At 43.2% G+C, this 24804-nt stretch overlaps 1 protein-coding gene across 2 annotated transcripts in view; it reads right to left on the bottom strand.

Moving 5' to 3' along the window:
- MAF (MAF bZIP transcription factor) overlaps positions 1–24804 on the bottom strand; it is a 187062-nt gene that overhangs the window by 116411 nt on the left and 45847 nt on the right. Inside the window, exon 3 of one of the 2 annotated variants that reach the window (XM_066327564.1) lies at positions 6780–8379. The exons of the other annotated variant lie outside the window; for it this stretch is intronic. The gene's annotated coding sequence lies outside the window, so the exon portion shown is untranslated. Of the gene's footprint in view, positions 1–6779; positions 8380–24804 lie in introns of those variants that run through there. 2 annotated transcript variants of the gene reach the window in all.

The following is a 24804-nucleotide window of genomic DNA, read 5'->3' as shown; positions in this document are numbered from 1 at the left end:
TCCTGAACAGGGAGCAGGTAGCAAAGGGAACTGTCACACCTGGAATGCCCCATTCTTCAAACCTTCTCCTATATTGAACGTCAGAGGGAAAATACACAGAGCCACACAGATTTCACACAAGCCCAGCTTTCAGCTGCCTGCAAGGCTGTCTCTCCAAGAAGTGACATTGCTCCTGAATGACTCCCTCACCCTCTGCTAGAATAGGGCAAAGCTTCCAGCCTTGGTGAAGGCTCATGGCAAGCCTCAAGATGCATTCTCACCTAAAAAGGGTTTTCTGAGGAATGGAAGCAGAAAAAAGATATTCCCAGGCAGCTGGATGTGAGAGTATTTCAATATCCGCTCATCCAAGCTTTAATCTCTAAATTGCAAAAACATTAACATTATTGATTGATCAGACATCAATCCAACAGGAAATTTAATTAAATTAAAATGTGTCACTGAGCAGTCCTCACACTGTCATGTATAAATCTTTGGAAATAAGTAGACAAAGACAGAAGTTATTGATACCATGTTCCCAGTTCAATTTATCCCCCACCAATTTTATTTTCCCAGTGATCCTGAATGTGCTCACAGACTCACAGGGGGCAGCCTCATCTGCGGGGTGTCCATCTGATGCACTCCAGCACCAGAGCCCTCCATGTCCACTGCCTGTGGGTTATTTACAGCTGAATAGGCTCAAACCAGATGGCTCTGGGTAAACAAACCTCATTCAAGGCACTGTTATGGGGCTGCCCTTAACTCAGTAGTGCTCCTCCTTGTAGCAGATTTGTCCCCACAGGCAGGAGGGTCCCAGAGAAAGGCTGAAAGATCCCTTGCATTGAATCATTTTATTCCTGGGCTGAGCATTTTGCAGCATCCAGCAGTGCCAGAGTCCCCACCAAAGCACAGACACATGTGGGTAATAGCAAGGTGCTGAAATGGATGATTAAGAAACAATTCTGTACCACAACTTCTTTGGAGTACTATAAATCATTACAGCTGACTGAATAACACAAATAGAGATTAAGAAATATTTTCTCCAATTCATTTCTGAACAGCAGTGGGTTTGGTTTGCTGTCACTTATGACAGGATGATATTTACTGTAATTTATTATTGCCATTGCTGCTATTCCGGCAGCCACTGGCTATTCATGAGAAAGTTTGAGAAGCTGGGAAGTTCATATAGTTTGGGTTTGTGTTTTTTTTTGCTAAAGTGTTTTTTTTTTACCTGACAGGGTGTTGTTTTTTCCCCAACATCTGTTATTTTCCTTCCCAAGTGCCAGTGTCCTGAGGGGAAGCTGAGGGGCTCACGCTCTGGGGGACGGGGAAGGGCAGAAGGGAAGGAATCAGCAAATGATGCTGGGTGAAATGTCTTTGCTTTCAGTGGAGCGTGGAGAGGGAAGGAAGGGAAATCCAAATCAGTATTTATAGACATAAAAATCCAGCACTAAGCATTTTGCAGAGAGAAGGAAAACAACTATTCAGTTACCCAAGTGAGCGGTACCCACCACGCTCACCACGGAGTGTGCACACTCCTGACAATCTCTGCTTCTGTCTGTCCAGCACCAAGACACCTGTGAGTGCTGCTGCCTTCAGAAACCTCATTTGAATTATTTCAGGGTTTACTTCCTCTAATCTTACCAAATCCAAACTCCAATTCCATTTCTTGAGAGCCATCCTCAAAACAAATACTGAGGCAATACCAATGGGCTTGTGACTAGATGTGAAAATAGAGCTGTCTCAGCATGGAGTCCCACAGACAGGGCACAGATTTTCACTGTCTCCACCTCCCACTTGCAGCACAAGTACAATTTTCATGCCTCTGTCAGAAGTGCCAACCTGGGGAAGTTGCAATGAGCAAGCAAGGAGAGGAGAGATGAATTAACTTGACAACAGGAATTGCTGCTGATAAATCTCTTAGGAATTTGATCCATAAAGGTTTACTTCTCTGTGGTCCATGATGGGGTGGCAGGTTTGGGGGTCTCCAGCAGCACGTGGTGTGGGTTTCAGCTCAGATGCATATCTACTTTGCAAAGGAAAATCCCCACTGCACAGAACAGACAAAGTGAGCTCAGCTGCACAGGGAAATGGATCTGGAACTGCATTTAGAGGCAGTGATTTATATATAAATTATAAAGTGTGTCAATTCCGGACACTCATTTATATGGAGCTTGTCAGATCCAGCTCTGGAACGTGTACTGCCTGCAGAAACCATCCGGAAAACCTGAGAGGCTGCTTCAAACCCCAGTGTGTGAAAGGCCCCAAACCAGGATTTAATGGATTAGTAAGCCTGAAAAGGACCATCACAGTCATCTGGTTTTGCTTCCTATGTAACACAGCTGAAGAACTTCACCCACTCATTTCAGCATCAAAGCCATAACTTCTGCTGAAGCTATTGCATAGCTTTAGAAAGACACTCACTCTTGATTTAGAGACTGAAAGCAATGCTCAATCCACCACATTCCTAAGCCAAATGTTCCAGCCATTAACTACTCTTGCTATTAAAAAGGCACACTTTCAGGGCAATTTTATCTAGCACCAGCTTCATACAGTCAGATCCTGCTCTGTCCTTCCTTGCTGTATTAAAGAGCAGGTTACAGTCAGGTTTAAGTTGTGTGAACTGTCCTATGAATCACTGCATGTTTTCTCAGGCAGTGTTGGAACACCTGAGACAATTTATGAATGCACAAATTAATTGAAAATATCATTTGCAAGAGAATAACCAGAATAACTTCTCCTTTCTGATGAAAAAATTCTGCACATATCTGTGTTTTATTTTGCTTTTAATCTGATGACTCTGAGACATGAACAAAGAGATACAGGTAAATATGTGTCACACAGATCTCTCCCCCAGAACATTAGTAGAGGCATAATTCTGTGCATCAAAGCACAGTCTGTGTCACATCCAGCACAGACACTGAACAATGTCCCTTTAGAAAGGGCAGAGGGTGAGAGTAGCTTTATGACACTATTGATTTATTCTGTGCCTGCAGTTAAAAACTATACCCAGACAGACAATAAAAATAACTGCTCTAACCATATAACAGCTTCCTGCTACTAAAATGGATTTTACACTTAAAGGCATGGAGGGCTTTTCTCTTTTTCTCTAAGTCTCAATTATGACTTTTTTCTGAATAAATGGAAATGAGAAATTGTCAGAACTGGTTTAATCCTGATGTTGTGCTTTTTTTTTTTTTTTCTGCTCTCCTCTGTGTTTTAAAAGGCCAGGATTATTTTCCTATTGCAAAATTGTGTTGTAAGTGCACTAGTAGGCACAGTAACCTGATATTAATCAGACCAGATAATTTGGTGCACAACTTCTACATGAAGAAATGGGAGTGGTAGTTTGGAACGGATGTATCATAAGAAATAAAATTGATTATGGCCTTTGTGGTCAACTGGATGAGCTAGGATTGAGATCGTGACCTTGGATTTGAATACTAAAATAATATCTGGATTATTTATATATATAAATATATATAAATAATATCTAGAGAAGCAGAATCATCTCCTAGAGAACCCATTTTCTCCCAAGGACTCTCAGTAGCTTTGCACACTGAGATTTGGGCAAGCTGCAAGTGCTTTGCTACACCAACACTGGTGTCTGAAGCAGGTTCTTAACAGGTTTCCATTGTAATTAGCCAGTTGCCATGATAATAGGGAAGGAATCTTAAAAATGGAAGCCTTGGACTGTGTGGACATGAATGGATCAATGAAACGTTTTAAGACCATAGAAGCCTCCCTTGAGGTCTTTATCAAGATCCCTGAAACTGCTGAAAGAAATGAAGATGGCAGGACAATGGGTCTGTGAGTTGGCACCAGAGGCAGCTGGAGAGGTCCTGTCTCTCTGTACCTGTCCTGTTAGGACAATTTTGGCCAGAAATGAAATGACTCAGAGCAGGGGAATTATTGATCTAAAACTTGGGCTTTTTGCAGATTTTTATCAGCAGGGCAAGTTCTCTGCTCCAGTTCATCAGTTCACAAAGCAGAACCCATAGGCACAAAACACAGACAAGTGAGGTGACACAAATGAAAGCCCAGAACAGAAGGGAAAATCTCAAACTATATGTGAGACAGCGTGAAACAGGATAAGGTGCTCAGGTAGAGCAAGGAGAGATGTGCACCACAGACTGTTTCTCTGCAGAATGGAGATGAGCAGAGTGGGTGCAGGAGGTCAGAGAGTATAAGGAAGAAAGCATTGGGCTGGAAAAAAATGCTCAGAAAAGGAAAAAAGAAAAGGAGGAGGAATCTGCTATTCAAGTGTCATTCCTCTTCCATGGGTTTTATGATTTGGGAGATACTGCCTGAATGACACATAATGTCAGATATTGTAATGTGATCTCCTGTCCCTGGAGATGCTCTCAGAAATTAGATTATTACATGAGCATGGCTTTTATAAAAGTGAGCAAACATTGTAATAAATGAACTCAAAGAGTGAGAAAATCAAGCTTGGACTTTACATTTGGCTGGGGGATTTTTTCCACTTACTTATGCTCTGTGATAAAGCTTAGATACATTAATTAACTTGTTTTAAAATTGACTGATTGAATATGTTTGGAAGATACATTTTTGTTTTAATCTGTAAAACATATGAATAGGAATGTTTACACAGAAAATGACCCTGTGGAAATTGTATACTTCCACCCCAGAGAGAGAAGACTTTTTTCAGCTTTCTTTTCACATTTCCTTTTGGTGGTTCTGGCATTGAAAACTCCATTTCTTGAAGTGGGGGCAATTGTCTGCTGAAAGACTGCTGGGACATGACACTGAAAACAGGGGTCTGATTTCTCTGATTTTCATGTAATGGTCAACACAAAATATCTAAGATGGAAGTTAAAATTTTCCTTCCAGCTGCAGGATCCATTTTTAATCTTCATTGGATCTTCAACTCCTCTGGACAAGCCTGGATCTGGCCCTTAAATGCTCACACGCAGCTCCTCCCTCACCCAATCACTTGTCACACAATTCCAGGAGTACAATTTCCCGATGAATCACTCCTCTCTGTTCCTTACACCTCACTTTCAGTTTTTTATTACTTTTTGGGATCATGATTGTTTTACAGCCTTTCAATCATCAGCCTCTTCTGAGGGCTCCAAGTGTTTGAGCAGTTTCAAACCCACATGGTTTTTAGCGCTCAGCTCTCAGAGCAGGGTGCTGTTTTTCCACACGGTGCTGTGGGACCCCTGTGCAAAGACATCACAGATGGCTCCCAAATCCCAGCCGCATGGATGGCTGCTCTCCACCTCCCTCCATGCCTGCCTGGCTCAAGAGCAGCTCAGACAGCTTTAAATGGGGGTTCATGGCTCATTGCAGAAGGTTGCACCAGAGCTTTGTGGTGAAATCCTTGTCCCTCTGGCTGGGATGCTTAACTGGGAGAAGAATTTCTCTCTGAAAGTCCCAACAGCTCTGCAATGTTGGAAAAAAAATTCTTTATGGGGGAGTGATCCCTTCTGGTGCTTTTCAAAGCCTGCTCTTCAGAGTAGCAGATATATTTATATTGGAGGTGGGTTGCTAAGTACAGTAACTACTCCACAGGAGCCAGGCACAACAAACCAGCTCCTCAGGTTTGAGGCTGTGCTTGAGCAGAGCTCCACGTGTGTGGATGGCTCCACAGCTCAATAATTGTGACAAAACATAAATCCTGAGCAGGGAATTGCTGTAAGGCAGCTGTGACACCTGAGGGTTTGTGCAGTGAAGATGCTCTGCAGGGGCTGGTCTCTCCCAGAAGTAACAAATAGAGTGATGAGTTTTATCAGGGTGGGGAACCATTATTGATATCTGCTGGTACAGGTCAGAACACCGGGTCTGTCTTTGGTGACAAAACAGATAATGAGTCATGGAAAAATGAGTCATGGCCTGATCAAAGGGGAAAAGGGCACATCTTACCTGGTGTGGCTCCACACTGTAGATTTACTACACTTATGCAATGTGAGCACTCCAAAAAACTTGTGCCAGAACCAAATCTTAGAATTTGTCTTATTCTGGGATTTTTTTGCTACATCTAGGAGCTTCTTTCAGCATAGCTTTCTGGGGGATGAAGCAAATGCATTCTGCCTCATCCATTCCCCCTAAAATGTCAGTGAAAGACAAGCAGATACGCTGCATCTTCCTGCACTTCCAGCCAAAAGTTTCATTTGGGAAAGAAGCAGGCTGAACAGAAAAAAATTGGAGGTAAAGCTGAGAGGTCTGAGTGGCTGTGACTGTTTGTAACTTAGCGAGCTGGTCTTTGAGAAGTACTCTGTCCACTAGCTGGATGCCAATTGCCAAGAGATGCTATCAGTTGATTAAAACACAGCCTGCCAGCTTCCTGCTTGATAAAACTAAGTACAATCTGATTGGGAATTCTCAAATCCATTACAGAATGGCTAGTCCATCACTTAAATCAGCGTACACCACTTCCCCATGAATCATCAACATACTTTGGTAATATATTTGCAGCAGCTAAACCCTGACAAAAGCACTGACAGTTCGTCAAGGAGGTCCCTGAGCTCCGGATCCTGGGGGTGGGAAATGGCAGGACCGTGAGGGTTTCCTGTTGTTCCCTGCTCAGCTGGGTGAAGGTCATTTCCTCTCCTCTCTCACGCAGAAGAAGCTGAACCCTCAACCTTTGAAGGTGTGTCCGTGAGCTCCCACAAACAACAGCCAGCCCATGCAAGGAGCCCTCTCCTGCAGGGCCACGCTGGCAAAGCAGGGTCACTCCCCAAGCAGGAGTGCTGGTCACTACATTTGCCTCCTGGCAGGTAAATAAATTAATCCCAGGCTGCAGAGGAGAAAAAATAAAAGTCGTGAACTATTACAAATCAGTCTTACACTTTATTTTTTCTGCATGCTGTAACACAAGAGAAAAAAAAAAAAAAAAACCCAACAAAACCACCAAAAACCCAAACCCAGGGCTGCAGAGCCAGGCCAGCATTCCTGCAGAGGAAAGGAGAGGCATGCTGCCAATCCATTAAAGATAATCCACTAGTAGGTTGGAGTGTTTAAAAAAAGCCCTCTTTTGTTGGCTTTTTAGAGAGTTTTGTATCTGCTGAATTGGAGGTGGGTGCCCAACCCCAGATACACATCAGTGTTCGTACATCAGCTGCAATGTATCCTTGATCATCCATCCCAGTGTGGTAGCTGGAAGTGTTATCCAAGGAATTGCTGTGGGGCTTGCTAGCTAAATAACACTGAAATACCAGAGGAATAAGTCAACCCCAGCAAAAACATAAAATCTTCATTGCTTCACAGAAATAAGATCTTAAGAGGGGAACAAACTGATGCTTAAAAATCTAAAGAAAGTGAGCATATGCAATAAAATTTGGAGGCCATTTATTACTTATCAGGTAAACAGCAGGTTATAATGAAATAATAAAGCCAGAAAGATAAGTCCTAATCATAGGAATTGTCAGATAATGCCTTGATAGGTGCTGTTCTCCTCGAACTCCACCACTTCCCATCCATGACCTTTTGCATTCTCCCTCCATGTCCCTCCCTTGATTCCTTCCACTTCTTTTTCTTGTTAAAATTAAACATTGTAAGATCTACTTTTGAAATGTATGGATAATACAACACTTCTTGTAAAATGTCAATACATTATCTGGTGTAAAGTCAGTATAACTCCATCTCTGGTCTCAATACATTTTATTTACAGGAAAATGCATAAACAGGAGACAAATATCTACTGTTTGCACAGTTTCAAAAACATAAACTGTAACATAGGGGGTTGTTTGTGCTCTCCCTTAAACTGCTGGGAGTCAGGGAAGTCTCTTCAGAACTGAGACTCTCTTGGAACAGGTGAAGTAAAGCAGAGATTCACAGGCACAGTTTCCTCATTTAAATTAACACAAAGTGAGAGGACAAAGAGGCTCCCAAAATTCTGTCCTTGTGGTTCAAATTTGAATATATGTTTTTAAAGCTGGCCAAGTAACTGAAATTAAACCTCATGTAATTAAGTTCCAGTAATGTGAGCAGAAAGTAGTCCTGGGAAAGTTAGCAGGTTGGAAACATTACGGCGAAGAAGATATATTGGATTTTTAGTGCCATTCCTATCACATCAGAAGTCCACAAAGAAGAAATTTAGGGTAAGTCAAGAGCTTTCAGTCTCTGGTGTGCAGACCCCAAAGGTCCACGGACCAAACCACACAAACAGCTGGTTTGGCTGGGGTGTTCCCACCTGAAGTTTTCAGGGTCTCTTCAAGTTTTCTGTACGGGACCGTGGCACTGCCCCAAAGCCATCCTCAGGGGTGCTGCTGCCTTCTTCTCCAGCTCACGTGGCTTTGCTCTCTGCTCCTTACACCCACCAGCAGTCCTGCCTTACCTCCTGCTGCTGCAGAAACTTTTGGCCTCCTCATGTGCAGATTTATAAGCAGTGTGATCTCCTCTGCATCCAGGCGTCACCACTCCGGGTCTTCTGGGAGACTAAGGTTGGAAATTGGAAAAGGGATCACAAAAAGTGATAAAAGTAGAAGGAAAAAAGATCAGCAGCAAGGAGGAATAGCTACAGAAGACCGGGCAGTTACTAAACAAAAAGAATAATGAGCCAGGAGAAATCTTGGTGGAAGAAAGGAATAGTGCTTCAAGAGTTGTCAGTCACCAGCAAAAAGGGTGTCACATAAAGCAGATGACCCTCTCTAAAGTACAAGTTCCCCTCCAGGTTGGTATGGGAGCTCTGAGAAGTTTGACATCCCTTCTCTTGCAAAGCAGGGTGACAGACACCCTGAAGGACTCTGTGGTGGTGTGGCTGCCCCTTGGATCAGAGCGGTGTGTCCCACCAAGCCCTGGCTTGCTTTTGGAGAGAACTCTCCACTGGCTCTCCTCTGGAAGGAATGTGTGCACATTGGAGTTGTTGTGCAGCTGGACCAGTACCCAACAAATGGACACAACCAGGGGATTACTGCAAAACCACCCCAAATGGAGACACAAGTGTAGACAGAGCTGAAGTATAACCCAAGAGAAGCAAGACTACTGTCAGTTGCTTTAAATTCACTCAATATACCTGGGGAAAAACTGCTGGGGATTTAAAACATAAAAATGTTGAAAACTATCAGAACTTTTTTGTAACATGCTGCTATTTTAGGTCATATTGTACGTTCAACATTTGCACACACTTCAGCTAAGATCAGTGTGATCTGTACTTAACAAATAGTGAAACACACAGTGTGCCCAATGAGGACTGAATTACTCAGGAGGAACTACAATTGATAAGACAATGATTTATGGACCTATTGTTTTCTAGGCTCTTGTAAATAATCCTAATTGGTGTTAATCATCCACCCTCTGCTTTGTGTTATCACCAAGCAAAGTACACTTCCTAAAGAAGCTATTTAAGGGCACAATCCTTCTGAAAGGCAAGACAGCTATTGACTTCCACGGGACCTGCAGTGAGGTGCTCAACCAGGGAAAACAACTCTGGAATATGAGCAAAACACATCACACTGCCTTTCCATGCTTGCATTGAAAAGTTTCCAATAAACTCATGGTAATAGCAGTGTGCCCCAATAATCCCTTCCACATGGGCTTCGTGCAGTGGCTCTCCAGCCTTTCTCCCAGCTCAGAAATGCACCACACAGGGTGTTCATTTGCTGATGTTAATTTACTGCTAGTGTGCAGCTCCTGCCTGCATCCCCCAGCCATGGGCTGGCTGTGTCAAACCTGACAAAGGCTGCTTTGGAAAAGCAGACACCTGCACCAGGACCTGGTGTTTTTCTGTCTCTGATTTTATTGTTGTGCCTGAAAAAGTGCTTTGATCTTTTGGTGCTTTACTTTTTGTCACGCTGTGCCCTTGTCACGAGGGAGCTGTGGAACCTGAGACCCCCTTGCCTGCTGGTTTTAGGTGTAAGGTTTGGTGGGCTCAGTTTTAGCCTACAGATGAGCTTGCTTGACCTTAGCAGGTCTGCACTTTAAATAACACTTCAGTAGCATTCTAGAGGGTGCAGTCACACACTGCTTGCTTACGGAAACTACAAGGAAACCAGACAGCTTTTCAATTTGTGTATCAAAGAGAAGGAGATTTACACATAAAAGGGAGAATTATTTTGATTTGTGGTTTTCAAGCCACTATACATTCTCCAACATAAATGCTCCCTTGTCTCTGCTTTCTGATAGTTCATATCAGGTTCAGTGGCCTAGATTTTCAAAAGTGGTAGTTTTGGAGGCCAGTATTCCTCAGTGCCAACTAATGGTGCCTTAAAGAGAGCAGATATTGTTAAGATACTCTGGATCTTTGGCAAATAGGGTCATTTTAGTACCTCTCAAACCTGACACCCCGAAGTGACAGTGTGAACAATCCTCAGGGATCAGTTGACCAGAGGAATAAAGCTTTCCCCCCACCACACCATCCCTTCCACTGACACTGGTCCTCACAGCATCATACTCCCAACCAGCATTAAAGATTCTTGCAGAGTCAACATCACCAGTCCTTTCTGACATTCTCAACCACCAAACATCCTAAATAACCTAAAAAGTCCATTTCCTCAGCTATTTCATCTTTTAAGTAGCTATCAGAGAAAATTCTTCTAAGGCATGAGGCTGGTTAGCCAAAATCTAGCTATATGGTATTTGAGGGAGAGGAGGGGAGAAACCCTATCCCATTATCTGCATTATCCCGTTACCCTTGGATGTCTTCCATGTACTTGGAAGAGCAATGCCCCACTCTTGAGGCTTCACATTGCAGCCACTGCCTTTTTGGCAGAAGAAGGGTGGATGTGGCTCCCTTCAAAGTCAATCAATGTCACATCTCTAATCAATCTAGAAGGTCACCATTGCACTTCCATCAAAAAAGGTTGGGTACAATTCTTGCTGAGTCCTGATTGTTTGTGGGGGACTCAGGTTGCAGTGGGTGTTGGGAAAAGTCTTTTCTGGCCCTTACCTCAGCACATCTTCTATTCCAAGGCTCTTTGTAAGAGTTTAAGATCAAAGGAGAATTGTACCCTGGGCTCTGAGATACAATGGCGCAGGAGGATGTGTAGTGAAACCCCAAAATACACCCAAGTGACTTAGTTTTGTGTTTCTTTATGGCTGCGAACACATCCAGCTATGCTGTGAGGTTCAGACAGCTTAGGGAGCTTTTGTGTGAAGGCAGGTCACATTTTGGGCAAGCTTAGAATGATTTTGAGTTTCACATTACAGTCATCTATGAAATGTCATTGTTCATCTGGGATGTCTGTGAGTGGTCACAGAAGAGAAGTCTATTGCATTTCAGGGAACTGTGACTAGAAGGGGGGATCATGGCAAGGCACATGTCAAAAACACCCAAACTTGAAGTCAGGACCCCTTACACAAATACACCCATCAATACAAAACACTGAATGTCTTAAATCAGAAAATTCTTCCCCCAGGCTGGAGCAATTTCATTTCCATCCTGGCACAATTGGAGCAGGATCCAAAGCCCAGTAAAGTCAAGGGTAGAATTTCCATTGATTTCCAAGGGGCCTGGATCAGATCCTAGATCACATTGTCACACTGCAGCAAAACCCAGCCGTGTTGCAGTGTACCCACCTGCTCTCCAAAGGCTCAAATCCATTGCAGGTACAATCTAGGTTATTCCAGCAGTTACTTGGTGCAAGGCTAAATAAATACTGTTTTATCAAAATCAGCAAAACTGCTCCTCATTAGTAAATTAGGCCAACTAATGCACACCTTTTATTAGGACAATTTGTCTCCTTAAGTCAAAACCAAGTGTCAAAATCCCTGTTCTATCAATCAGACCGGTGCCCTTCTGCACCAGCTGTGAACTAGGGCTGGCTAAAGACATACAGGAAGGGTGAATGAAGACATTACAATGCTTTTTAATGAGGTACTTAGGCTTCTTTTACAATAATTCAACAAAACCTGGCTAAGTAAGGGATAAACAGCTTTTACGTACACAAGAAAGAAAGAAGAGAAGAAGGAAAGTAAAAAGGAAGGCAGGCAAGAAGGGATGAAGGAAGAAAAGAGGGGAGGAAGACCCTCTGTTTCATTTATTAATACTTCATATTGACAAGTCACAAAACCACAAAAGCACAAAAACCTTCTTTAACCTTTGCCTGTTCTCAACAAAATCAGCCACCAACAAATTAAAATCCCCTCCAGACATTGCTGAAATGACTTTCTTAGGCAGCTCTGTAATGTAAATTGTTCTGCACACTGAGAAATTATTTCAAAAATAAGATGCAGAAGATTATTTTCCCTTGTGTGCAAATCAAACCAGAGGTCTATATCTGAGAGGAATTTCTGGGAGGAACAAATAATCTTCTGTAGCCAGTACTAGAGTAGGTGCCCTAAACAAACCTCCAGAAGGAGCATAATGAGGCAATGATTTATTGCGTGCTATGCAAGTCTCACTGCTGTGAGTGTGCTGTAAGAACCAGAGAAAGGGAGAGGCAGTAATCATCCAGCCTCCTCCTCCTCGTGTGTTTCTGGATATTACCTGCTCAGGATATGAGTGTGACACCGAGACAGGGCTGCAGCCTCCCTGAGCTGCAGGGTTGGCAAATGATCTTTGTGCCGCAACATTTTGTCTCGTATTTAAGGCACCATCTCCCACTGCCTGAAAAAAATAAATTTAAAAATCTGCACATGGATGTTCTGAAACTTTGCACAAATAAAAAATGTCATTCCTGTTGGACACGTTATTGTTCAGTGTGTACCAAATAAGGATTTTCAGGAATGGTGTCATCAGCAGGCAGAATCCTGGATATTTCAGAATGCAGGGTAAAACTTTCCTTGGCTGCAAGCAGGGAAGCATTTCACCTATGAATTAGGGACTAAATACAGACAATGAATTCTGCCCACAGAAATATTTGTAAGAAAATCTTGATTCTGAAGAATTAGAATCAATGAAATGAGGAGCAGAAATATGCAATGTAACCAGCATTGCATCAATCAATACAAATCAACATGAGCCTGACCCTGTATGTGTTGTATTTGCAATTAGTTGGGCTTTTTTTACAATTTAAAATTCATTTGGGTTCCTGTACTGACTGGCAGGTTGCTTGCACTTATACCCATATTCCTTCCAACTTCTCCAATTTAAAATACAAAAAAATCCCCACAACTAAGAATTAGTCTTCAAATGTGTTTGGTGAGTTATTTATCATAAATAAACATGGAAAAAATTACCTGCAGACTACTTGTGCTCAACTTCCTCCCTACCTCCCCCCGCCCCAAAAGGCTAAATCAGTGAAATAAATTAATTGTTATGAATTATTCAGCTCTACCTGTGGCAATGAAAAATAGCAAGAGCATTAGGATTCTTCTTTGTGTACTAAGCCTCTAATTTATAGAGAATGCATATTAATAAAACACAGGATATTCATCAATATTCAAGTCACTGGCTGCCTGACTATTTAATCTAAAATTACCAGCCAGCTCAAAACTCTTACTAGTTAATCATGTAATCTAAGCCATTCTGATATTGATGGTTAACATTAATTGCCCAACTGCCATTTATAAAAACCTCTCCTACATCTTCCCTTTGCCTGGCAGAGAACCTTTGACACGTTTAAATTTTCAGACAAGCTGGAGTAGGTCAGCTCATCCAGCCTGTTCTCCAGCCTAAAATGTTTGTTTGCTTCATTCTCATGAAAGGGAAATTGTCTCCTGTTGTGGTTTTGCTTTTGAATGTGAACAGTAAAAACTGTCCTTCATTATAAGGATCTTTGATTTGTTCCACTCCTTCTGCAGATGTTCTGCAGGTGGAGAGAAGAACCAGCTGGATTTTGTTGCCTGCACAGATTGTGTCGTCCTTTACAATTGAAACAGAAGGGTTCAGATCAGGAAGGCCAAAACAGTCTCATCCTCCAGCCACGTACTCCACAAAAAGCCACCAACCACAGATTTCCTCCCCCAAACCTGACTTCACACTCCAAAGGGGATGGCTGGCAAAGAGCAGTGACACTTTTAGACATCGGCAGCTCCTGCTGCATGACCTGCTCTGCACAAATCAAGGTGAAATGTAAGAATTGGGGGGAAATTCTCACATGAGAAAACTTAGCCAAAGTTTAGGCTCAAACTCCCGAAGTTTATCATTCCAGGAAGAAGTGCTCACGAAGGGGATGGCAGTGACATCTTCCTAAATCAACCCACCTGAGCCTGTCTTGGTACTTATCATCTGAATTTTTTACTATTCTTCTTTTTTCTTTTTATTAACTTAATCAAATCAAAGTTAAAAAAAATAGAAAAATCCTAGAACTCCTCAAAAAACCAGAAACCTTTTAGTTATTCTAATCAAATAGTTAGGATCCTGAGAGCTAACTGCAAATCAGCAAATCTGCAAAGAACTCACTGTAGCAGAAACTTCAAGCTACAAATATATAAGACTCAGGTAAGTGCTACGGTATAATTAAAAAAGGATTTCTAAAATCAACATTCTTACCTCTTTGAAATGACACCCTTGGGTCATTTAAACTGAAATTTAAGTATCACAGAAAAAAAAAAATTGCAAAAAAGGGGGGAGATGTTGGTAAAGAATTTAGTTTTCTCTGGATATGGTAGTTCCCTGGATTGGGAAAAATTGCTTACACTTTAGGATTTTGCCCCTCTGGAAGCCAGGAACTCCCAAGAAGTTAACAAGTGAATGCTCCCATGAAGTGAGGGCTGCTGAGCAATGCCTGGCCAGATAAGACACACGGTGCTGCTTCTACTCCCTGTCTACTCCAGGGCAAAATCACCCTCCTGGCCTTGACACTTACGTAAGGGACCCCAGCACCCACCAGAGCCGTGTCGATAAGAACTTGAACATGGATGTTTGCAGAAGGCAAACACTCGGTGTGCAATAGCAGTGTCTCCCAGCCCGTTTCAAAACCCCAGTAAATATTTGTGGAGGATGTTTCCCAGCCCTCGCTCAGGTGCCGGCGGTGGCTCGGCGCGGTTTCCCCGCGGCGGGCTCCGAGCTGCCGAGAGGTAACAACGTGCTGACAGCAAGGAGAAAAGGATGACTGCACCCTGAAACATGGCCCCAGAACAAGCAAAGACTAAATAAACTCTCAGCATGCCTTGGTAATTCTTTGTGGCACAAAAAGTGGCTCGGGCCTTGTCTGAACTGGGCTTTTACCTAAGTTGGAAAACCATGTTTAAATTAAATTTAAAGACTATTCTTCTTAAAAGCACTTCTACAATGCTTTGGCTGGACAGTGTGTTTTTCTAACCAATGTTTACATAGTTTGACCCATTTTCACTTCTTTGCTTTAACTGCAACTATTAATTAAGCTATTTAAAAATTAAATTGAGTATATGCCTGCTTTGGACTGGATCTCAGGCTTCATTTAATTGTTGGTTCTCGTCCTGAGTTTGGCTGTGAGGGTGTGTGAATCTGTCTCCATTTGGAAATGAACACAAAATTACAAGTATATTTCATACAGACTACAAGATTGAGTAAAATACTGAAGACATGCCCTGCTTTAATTGTTTTAATTGTTTGGAATATATCCCCATGATACTGAAAAATTACATCTGCAAGAAACACGGTGACATGAGTCCAGTGTAGCTCACTGTGGAAAACTGCACTTTTAAACAGCTGAGCTGGTACATAAACCAAAGTTTGATTTTTGTGAGCACAAAAACAGTCACACATCACATCTCTTGTGATTTATATGCCACAGACATGCTGGATTTTCAAGTGGAAAAGATGCCTAGTAATTAATGAAAAGGGGTCATCTCTATTTTTCTATTTGCAACTAAAATAATTCAGGGCTTTCTCTCGTAGAGGGGCCAATGTGCAAACCAAAGTCTGATTTAGATTTTCCCATTGAATGGCTTTTCGGTACAGAAATCTCACGAAGACACACTGATTTTTTAAACTTCACTGTTGATGCTGAAATTATGCTGTGTGTCAAAATTACATCAAACAACTGCACTTATTTCCACCAGAAAAATTTGATTATTTCACTCTCATTTACAATACATTTTTTCCCCACTATAATGCTGACTTGGTAATTCCCTTAGGTCTGGACACCTCCTAGTAGACTTTTTCAGTAGAAAGAAAGCTTTCATTATATTTCATAATTTTTTTCCTCCTTGATTTGAATGTTATAATTGGATTGGAGAGATATTTGTTGCGAGCTTCATGTTTTGCCAGGCTCCACGAGCAGCATCTTTTAATTTCTCTCTTTTCAACGAACCTTTTGACTTGATAAAAGTGGCTCTAAGGTATTTTTACAAAAGAGGCCAACAGAGCCAGTTCATTTTAAATCCTTCTTTTTAAAGTATCTCATTTCCTTACTATTTCTTAATAGAGGCACTATCCTGCAATGTCATAAAGAATGCCGCAGTTGACTTCAGTGGGATCAGGATCACTCTGTACTGTAATTAGTTCTATATTTCAAAATATTAGAGGTCATTTTCTTCTTTTTTTTAATCTGAGAAAAGAAAACATTTGGAAAAAAAAAGGCTTTCTAGTGTGACTGTCAGTAGAATACTAAAAATAAGTGCAGGCATTCCAGTTGTTACAATTTATGTTTCTAATGAAAATTTCCTCTTCTCATTTACTGCAAATTTTTAATGTAAGCTTTTACAGACATTGATTCAGTATCTTTAATCTTCTGCCAATATTAGATAGAAATGGAACTAACTAGGGAAAATCTATCTGGTTATAAAGCACAGTGTCTATAAAGTTGTTCAGTTCATCCAAAACTGCTTTTTTTTTTTTTTTCCCCCAGCAGGTCAGATAGGATAAAATTATATTTTGAAATACTGTTAATACTATTCGGAGATGAATATACTTGTAATTAATAATAAGTTTAAAATATTATGATGTCTCTGGAGAAATCAAAGGATTTAATGTCAATCACCCTGACTACCAGCACTGGGCAAGGTCCCACAGTGCCGAGTCCTGGTTCTTTTAATTGCTTTCAGTCGCAAAAGCTACTCCCTGAGACTGGTAGCAAAATTCAGCTCCAGCCCAAACCAGGGAGGGAGCACATAATTTCCAACTACTCATTTAGATGGGATCTGTCAGGGTTTGCATGAGCAAAGGCCTGGGAGCCAGTCTCATAGGGAGAAAATAGCTGAGCACCCACACCCCGGGTCGTGGCCTCTCCATCCTTCCCTGTGCCGAGGGCTTGCCGCAGGCTCTGCCAGCACCACGCTCCCTGTTTTGCAAAGAGGGCTGTGCTGCTTCACTGGGAGCTGTCAGGCTCCATCCCCTGCCCCAAGCTCCTCTCCCCAGCCCCATAAGCACCCCGGAGCAGACACCCTTGGTCCACACGGTCTATTTATAAAACCCCACTTCCAACATGTTTCGGCTGGTGCAGGTCAGCTCCACGGCTCCAATTATGGCAGCCAAGCTGCGCAGCAGGAAGGTGCAGCACCCGGAGAAATGGTTCAGGGCCAGTAACAACTTGACCCCGAGCAGCCCCAGCAGAGCAGCATGTCTGGCCATGCCCTTCCAGCGGGGCAAAAACGTGCTTTTCCCTCATGACCATCGTGTCAGTGCTAAAAATATAAAGCACTTCGACCCTGCAAAGAGCTCGAGTGTGCCTTATGGAGAGTCCCTTTAAAATCCACAGGTCGGTAAGGCAGAATGAAATCCCGCACCCACTGGAGTGAATGGAAAAACTCTCCTGCCCTGCAGGGTGCCAGGAGTTGCTTCCCAGGGCAGGAAAGTTAAGAACATGTGCAAGACATTGGCAGGACAAGAGACCTATTTTTGGACACTGCTTATTCTAGGTATTTCTACTGTTCCCATTAACACTGTCCCAGAACACATGGGAATCATTCATACATTTGCTAATCTTGAAATGAGAAATGAAGGTTGCCCAAGTTCCCTGGATGAGAAACAGCAGCAGAGGCAGGTCTGTCTGCCTGGGGGTTGCTCCCAGTCTGGCTGGGACACGGATACACCATGCAGCCCACAGCAGCAGGGCATGGGGATACAGACTCTGGACACGTCCTCTGCCATAAATGCCCATGTATTTACCCTTCCCACACCCTCGGCAGAGGCAGGAACAGATAAGCCCAATAAACACCCAGTGGTGTCTCTGCAGCTGTCATGCATGGACAGGCACTTGCACATCCCTGTAGGAAAGCAGTGTGCATCCCTGCTTTGCTGCTGAGACCTGACCCGTGTGCTCCCCACCCCACTTACTTCTCATCATGCACGATTTCATGGCTGGGATGCACAGGAAGGTCTTGCTGGGATACAACTGGTTAGTTCACACATTCTCAGGGCTTTATCCAGCAGCACATGCCAGTCTCTGGACAGAAAGGTCTCTGCTGTTTCCAACAATGGATTAAAGTGTTCCCTCTGCACTGGCCACCGTGGCCCAGAGCAGTGGAGAGGTGAGTAGCCCACACAGCCATGGCCATGACTTGGCACACAAAGCACCCCAGACATGCACAGCATCCTCCCCACCTGCTCTGGGCACAGGGGAGACTTAGGGGCTACATGCACGTGCACGTGCATCTTTTCTCCTCCATCTCATCTATATCTGGCACAGGGAAGGGGTGTGATCTCCTGACAGTGTGAGAAAAAGTCTCTATTTATTCTGTCTGGAAGGGCGTTGTGTGCAGTGCGAGCATCTCAGCTCACGTGTGTGCTCACAGGAGACATCATTTGGGGTGCTGACAGAGGAGCCCTGGTGCATCTCCCCCGCCATGGCGGGTTAGAGCAGACCAGCCAGCAGACGGAGGAATGACTTCAAAACCACCATGCCCTCTTCCAGCACTCTAATACTGTCCAGAGGAGCCAGTGCTGAGTTTCAGTGGGCTGGAGGTGTGGGCACAGACTCCCTTCTGCTGACTCGACTGAGCCCCGGGGCCCCTCAGGGCTGGCGGCGACGGGGGCACTTCTGTCAGCGCTCTGCAGAAACAAGTTAATTGACATATGCTAACGCACTGTTAAACATCACACTGTCGTGTTTAAAAATATACTAGCTGGTTGGATCAAATGCATTTTAAAACATGTCTGCTTTTTTTTTTTTTTTTTTTTTTTTTTTTTTTCTGAAAAGGATGAGATTTTGGTTAACATGTGCTAGTAAAAACATTTTTGAACATGGTTGAGATGCAGGAGATGTGAGAGCAAGAGCAAGTGTCCTTTGGCCGAGTAGAGTCTGCAGGGAAAGTTAACTTAAAAAACAGGTTTTCCCTGATAATATTAATTTGTTTACATTGTCCAGTTCACAGGATTTCAACATGAACATGCAGCAAAATGCCTGTGTGCAGCTTAATACCCATGTAATCCATCCTCAGAGTTTGTAAATTCAGCCCTAAGGCACCACCGCAATAAACACCATAATCGTGTAATACGATAATAACAACTCCCCAAAAGCATTACAACTCTTCCTGTCAATACAGGTATCTCTTTAATGACATGCTAAAACTGAAACCAGAATTAAAATCAAGATGTTGTTTTGTGTCTTTAGCTATAGTTGTAATATATATCCAGGGAGAGAGCTATTCCCTCCGACTGAAAGGAAGCCAGTTTCTGACTCCGTCCACTTTTCTTTCTGTAAATTGCTACTGCTGGAAAACACACAAACCATTCCTCTTTGCATGTTCTTCTGCTGCAGGCTGGTTCTCCAGCACTCTTCAGCCCAAGGAGTCTACAAAGCTTAAAAGCTGCAATATCTTTTTACTTCTAGTTTAAAGGCAGGATCCTCAGCCACACAATCACTTCCAGTGAAGCTCTTCCATACCATCACAGGGCAGTGAGTGTGATTTTGGATGGTGGATGAAATAGCAAGTGCAAGAGAGCACTAAAAGACAAAAGACTTTCTTTCCATGCAAATGTACTGTGGGACAGCAAATGGAAAATGAAATAGAAAAATCTAGGTCAGTGAAAAGCTTATGGTGTGAAGAGACAATAAGCAGAATTGCCTCTAAATATAACAAATACTTACTCAGGTTTTTAGCAAAAGCATTGAGGGTTCTTTAAACAATAATGCTGGGGCCTGATTTGTAAATCGTCATGTTCAAATATGATGGTGCAGAATGAAGTCAAGATTCAAAAACGAAACCATACATCAAATGCCTGGCAATGAATGTACAGGAATATACGCTGTGATTGTCTGTCATCTGTGCCCGAGTCAGGGCAATTGGAGAGCTGTACCAGGGGTTTTCAATCAGGCTTTGGGGATGAAGTGCAGAGCTGAGACCCAACTCTGGGCTGAAATCACTGAGGCTGCAGAGAAGTTGCACCAATAGTGCTCAGAGATGAAATTTCTGCTAAAATAAGTGAGGCTGTTTTGAGGTTTACATTGCATTTAATGCACAGGGATTAAAGCACAGGAGAAATTAAGCCAAAGATGCCCATGGATATGAAAAGAACCTGCGGGGCACTTAAAAGCAAACCTGTCATTACAGAGACACCTGGGCCAGGGTGTCCCCAGCTCCAAGCACTGCTGCCACATGCAATGGCAATCTCTGTGCTCAGGAATGTCTAGTCCTGGGGCACCAAGGATGGACATTTCATCACAGAGCTGGGGCCAAGATGACCCTGGTCATTTGAGCTTGGCCTCAATATGAGAGGTCTTTTTCAACCTAAATGATTTGGTTACTCTGTGTGCTGCAGCCCCACACCTTGGCCTGTATATCTGTGAGATGTGGAAGGGGAAGGAATGTTGGAGCTTAGAGAAGGTGGAACACATTCTCTCAGCAGTAGCTGCTACCAGAAAGAGAAAGGAGAAAAAAAGAAAGGAAAAAGCTGAGGCTGAACACTTATTCCAGGCTCCTGCCCTTACCACACTGTGCATAAGAGATCAGAGGGCTGTCCTGCCTCTGCCCTGGGGCAAATGCTCCCGGTGAGAGGATCTGGTGAAAATTTGTAAAGTCCTCTGGCTATGCTATTCTCCAGAGGAGATGATATTATAAGATTTTTTAAAAGAGCAAGCAAGAAAAAAGCCTGTAAGCTTATGAACTTCCTTGATCTGAAGCTCCACAAATTCTTTCCATGGTTTTGGTACAGCACCTTATGTGCAGGGTGGAAGGGGAAGCTATTGAGTGTTGAATTACAGAGGGGAAAAACATTTCAAATTCCTTACTATTTATACTCACAACTTTCCCAAATCATTATACACAAATCCCCTAGCCTCAGCTGAACTGCTCACGGGTTACAGGGCCAAGAAAGAGGTGGAGCCGTCATGGCTCACTCTAAGCCTTCCAGAAACTTGAAGTTCCTAAAAAAAATGAATGCAATGAAAGTTACCATGCCAGGCAGAGAAAATTCAACCTCTACAGCGCTCCACAAGAACAGAATTAATATACAAGACAGTAGGAGGTTGCTTTCATAACAGGGAGCATGGGTTGCTTATTTGTGAGAAGTTTTCTGGGACTACCTTCATTGTTAAGCTGAGGCTGACACTGGGTACAGAGAGACAGAAATTTGACAAAAGCATTGAGCGATTGGGGGTATTTGAGAAAAAAATCTATTCTGGTAGTCCAGACACTAGGCTGGGACTTGTTAAGTTGTGAACTTGCTAAATTCCGGCTCCACCAACGGCTTCCTGCATGACAAGAAACCAAGAGCCTATTTCTGCCGGTACAAATTCTCCTTGACTTTCTGAGACACCGTGGCCTTCATGCAGCAGCTCCTCACCCATAAAGCTGTTTGAGGATTTGCTTCCCTTCCTGCACATGAGCTCCACCAAACACCCTTGGGATGTGTCAGTAAACCAGGGGGCAGAGAGGGGCTTTAACTTCATGGGACAGGTCCAGGTGCAAGCCCTGAAAGATTCATCTTTGCACAGTGCTTCTCCACCTCCCCATACGAGCTTGCTTTTGGGATGGCTAAAAGCTGTATTTGCCTTTTTTTAATTCCTTTTGCCTCTCCCACAATCAGTGAAATGGATGGTTTTCAGATTTAATTTCCTTGTAATTATTGATGATGTTTCCTTGTTTAGCCTAAGTTTCATTAATTGTTTCTAGCCCAAACAGTGAGTTAAATTAGGAACACCCATTTTTACATTTCTTTCTGGTCTATTTTCACTTCATGGCTTTCAAGTTTTAGCAAGTGCTCTTATTTTTGGATTTTCAACACTGAACAGGGCAATAGAGACATTAAAGTAAGAAATATGCTAATTGGACTGTATAAGAAATGTAAAAGTTATGAGAACTCTCTAATCACATGAGATTTGGGGGTTCCCACCTCTACCCTAATTAAAAATTTCAGTCCTCACCAATACTGCTCACAAGTACCACGTGCAAGAATGAAGCACCCCATGGGCTCTTTTGGAGGGACAAATGGCATCTTCCATGAGCAAATTCAAAGTCCTAAACTGCAACCATTTTACAAGAAGGAGCCAGGAAACTCCACCAACAGAAACAGGGGTGTGGACTCCAGGATTGTATCTCAGTCCCTAGGAGGACATGTGAGATCCTCGAGAGGATTGAAAGGAAACACTCCATGGAGTGATCCAGTAGGGTGGTTTCTGTCCTCATATCTCTCCGAGGGAATTCCTGAAAGGTAATGCACAGGTCCTACAGCCCAAACTCTTCACAGACAATCTACTGACCAAAAAGTCTGCAGCCAAGAAGAGCACTGATGGCCAGGGAGATAGCTGCTCTCCCACCTTCTCCATGCAGGAGGGATGACATGAGCTCACAGCTTTGCTGCCATGCACAAGGTGCCAATGGAGCCACAGGGGTTCAATGAAATGTGCAGCCACTGAACTCTGTTATGTTTATCCACACCCAAGTGCTTTTTAAACACAGACTGTTGTATTACCCAAAAAGCACCTTAGCCAACATGATCTCAGATTTCCAACTGATAGCCCTTAAAAATAGAGTTTCTCTCCCGTTAAACAAGCAACTATAACATTACTAGAGGTCTGGAGCCTTTTGTGCTGAGCTTCCACCTACAGCAGTATTTCCCTGCTAGAAAAAAAGGAGGCTGGAGTTGGTGACATAACACCAAATATACAGATGGGACCACACTATAATTAGCAAGGGAATGTCATTCCTGCCATCTTTGCTTCATTTGTAACTGTGCCTGTAAGCTCTGGGGAATGGTGTGCATTTCACACAGTCTGCACAAGAACGAGGATTGCCAACTGTCCCAGTTCTGCTGGGATACCCTTGGTCCTCTGACCCGAGGCTTGCAGAGATGCCAGCAGTGCCTCTGGAGAGCAGTGCCCCTCGCCAGGCCACTGCATGACCCTGGGCCCAGGGCAGAGGGGAAAGATTTCTCTGCACGGCACCAACAACTCGGCTCCCTCTAAAACACCCCATGCTCCCATCCAGAGGAGCACTGCCTATAGTTCCTTGACAGGCTCCTTCACACAGACCCAAAACTTCCTTTTGCCCATCACCAAGCCAAATGAGCAGCCTGGGCCTAACAAGAGAGGCCAATAACTCTGCTCCCCTCCACACTCAGCCTGCTCCCAGGAGGGAGAGGATTTATTCACAGCAAATATGAGGATTTTCACTGGAGCTGTGCTTTTCAGCATCTACCCACTATTTTTGAATCTCTCTATTTGTTCCAGTAAAACACCAAATCAATGTTTAAGGTTTTACTGCTTACTTTAAACATTCTCAATAATGTTAAGTCCAGTTGTCTTTTGAACACTTTGTCATCCTCTGCAGGCACATAGATGAAAAACTTACTGTCAGCTTTGCTCTGTCTGTGCAGTCAGGTGAATTTGTTTGGTTTTTCACCGGGCTGCACAAACTGGTGAAACCAGCCAGGGGAGCAAACAAACCCACAACGTAACATGTTCCTTGTCTTACGCACAAAATTCAGCTCACCTTGCTGGAGGATGCCAATTCATCCTACTGAGTCCAAAGGGACCTTGCCTCTGAAGGTCTCAAGGCATGTTAGAAACATTAAATGGTACAGATTTTTAACCTTAGGGGATTTTAGACAGAACAGACCCCTGTGATCATCTCATCAGTCTTCTTCATGACGCATAAATAATTTCCCTATGTATTTCTTGCACAAACTCTGAATTCTGAGATAAAGTAGAGCACATTTTTCTGGTAAGGACTTCAGCCTTGATGAAGAACTTGCTGAAAAACAAATTATGCTCAAAGCACCACATCCTTATGTAAGATTCCCTGATTTTTTTTTTTTTTTTATCATGTAAAATCCACCACCACAACTCGTCCCACAGTGCAACCATATTAACTGTAGTGGTGGGTAAACTGAGGCATGGAGGAGTCAGGACTTCCCCAAGGTTACAACAACATCCAAGTGTGTTCTTTTTGGCTCATTTAGGTTCAGCTTGCTGCTGAAAGAGCTGCCTGGTGTGAGCTGCCTGTCCCTGCTGTCACCTTCCCTCTGCCCCCAGCCCACTGCTCCCTGCACAGCCCCAGGTGAGGGAGGCACCCCCGTGTCCCCAGCACCCACCTGCACCCCCAGATCCCCTGAGTCCTGCCCTGTTTGTGCCAGAGGAATCAGACAGCTCCTGCTGTCAGCTGGAGCCAGAGTCCAGGAGACTGGAGACCTGGAGTCTGCTCACAGCCCTGCCACTGAATTTTTGCAGATCTGTAGGGAAATCGCTTATTTCCCTGGGATTTCCCCATAAATTTGACAGAGTGCCTTGAGATTCCCCAAGGAAAGGCACTGTTCAAGTACAAAGCTTAATTATGATTGTTATAATATAGTCATGCCACTAATTCCCACTAAGAACTGCAAATCGCTCCCATTCCACTCCTCCATCCCCCATGCTTGTCAGTGCTGGTGGACAATTAATTCCTCAAAAAGGAATATATTAAACACATGTGAAATCTTTTTTATTCACAGGACATCTCTGAGCAGATTGCAGTTCCCCTCAAACATATTTGTGATTTGAATGCGTCAAGTGATGCATTTCCATATTTTTTTTAACAGCTTGACAGAATTTATTCAAAATTCAAGTTGTGACTGGCCAAATAAATCTCGCAACATCCTTCTTATGCCTGTGATCAACCAAATTCTTCTGTCATGTAGAAATT

Source organism: Sylvia atricapilla, chromosome 12, assembly GCF_009819655.1.
Source record: "Sylvia atricapilla isolate bSylAtr1 chromosome 12, bSylAtr1.pri, whole genome shotgun sequence".
NCBI classification, from domain to species: domain Eukaryota; kingdom Metazoa; phylum Chordata; class Aves; order Passeriformes; family Sylviidae; genus Sylvia; species Sylvia atricapilla.
Note: the sequence above shows the minus strand (reverse complement) of the source record. Positions and strands in the feature narration are given on the sequence as shown.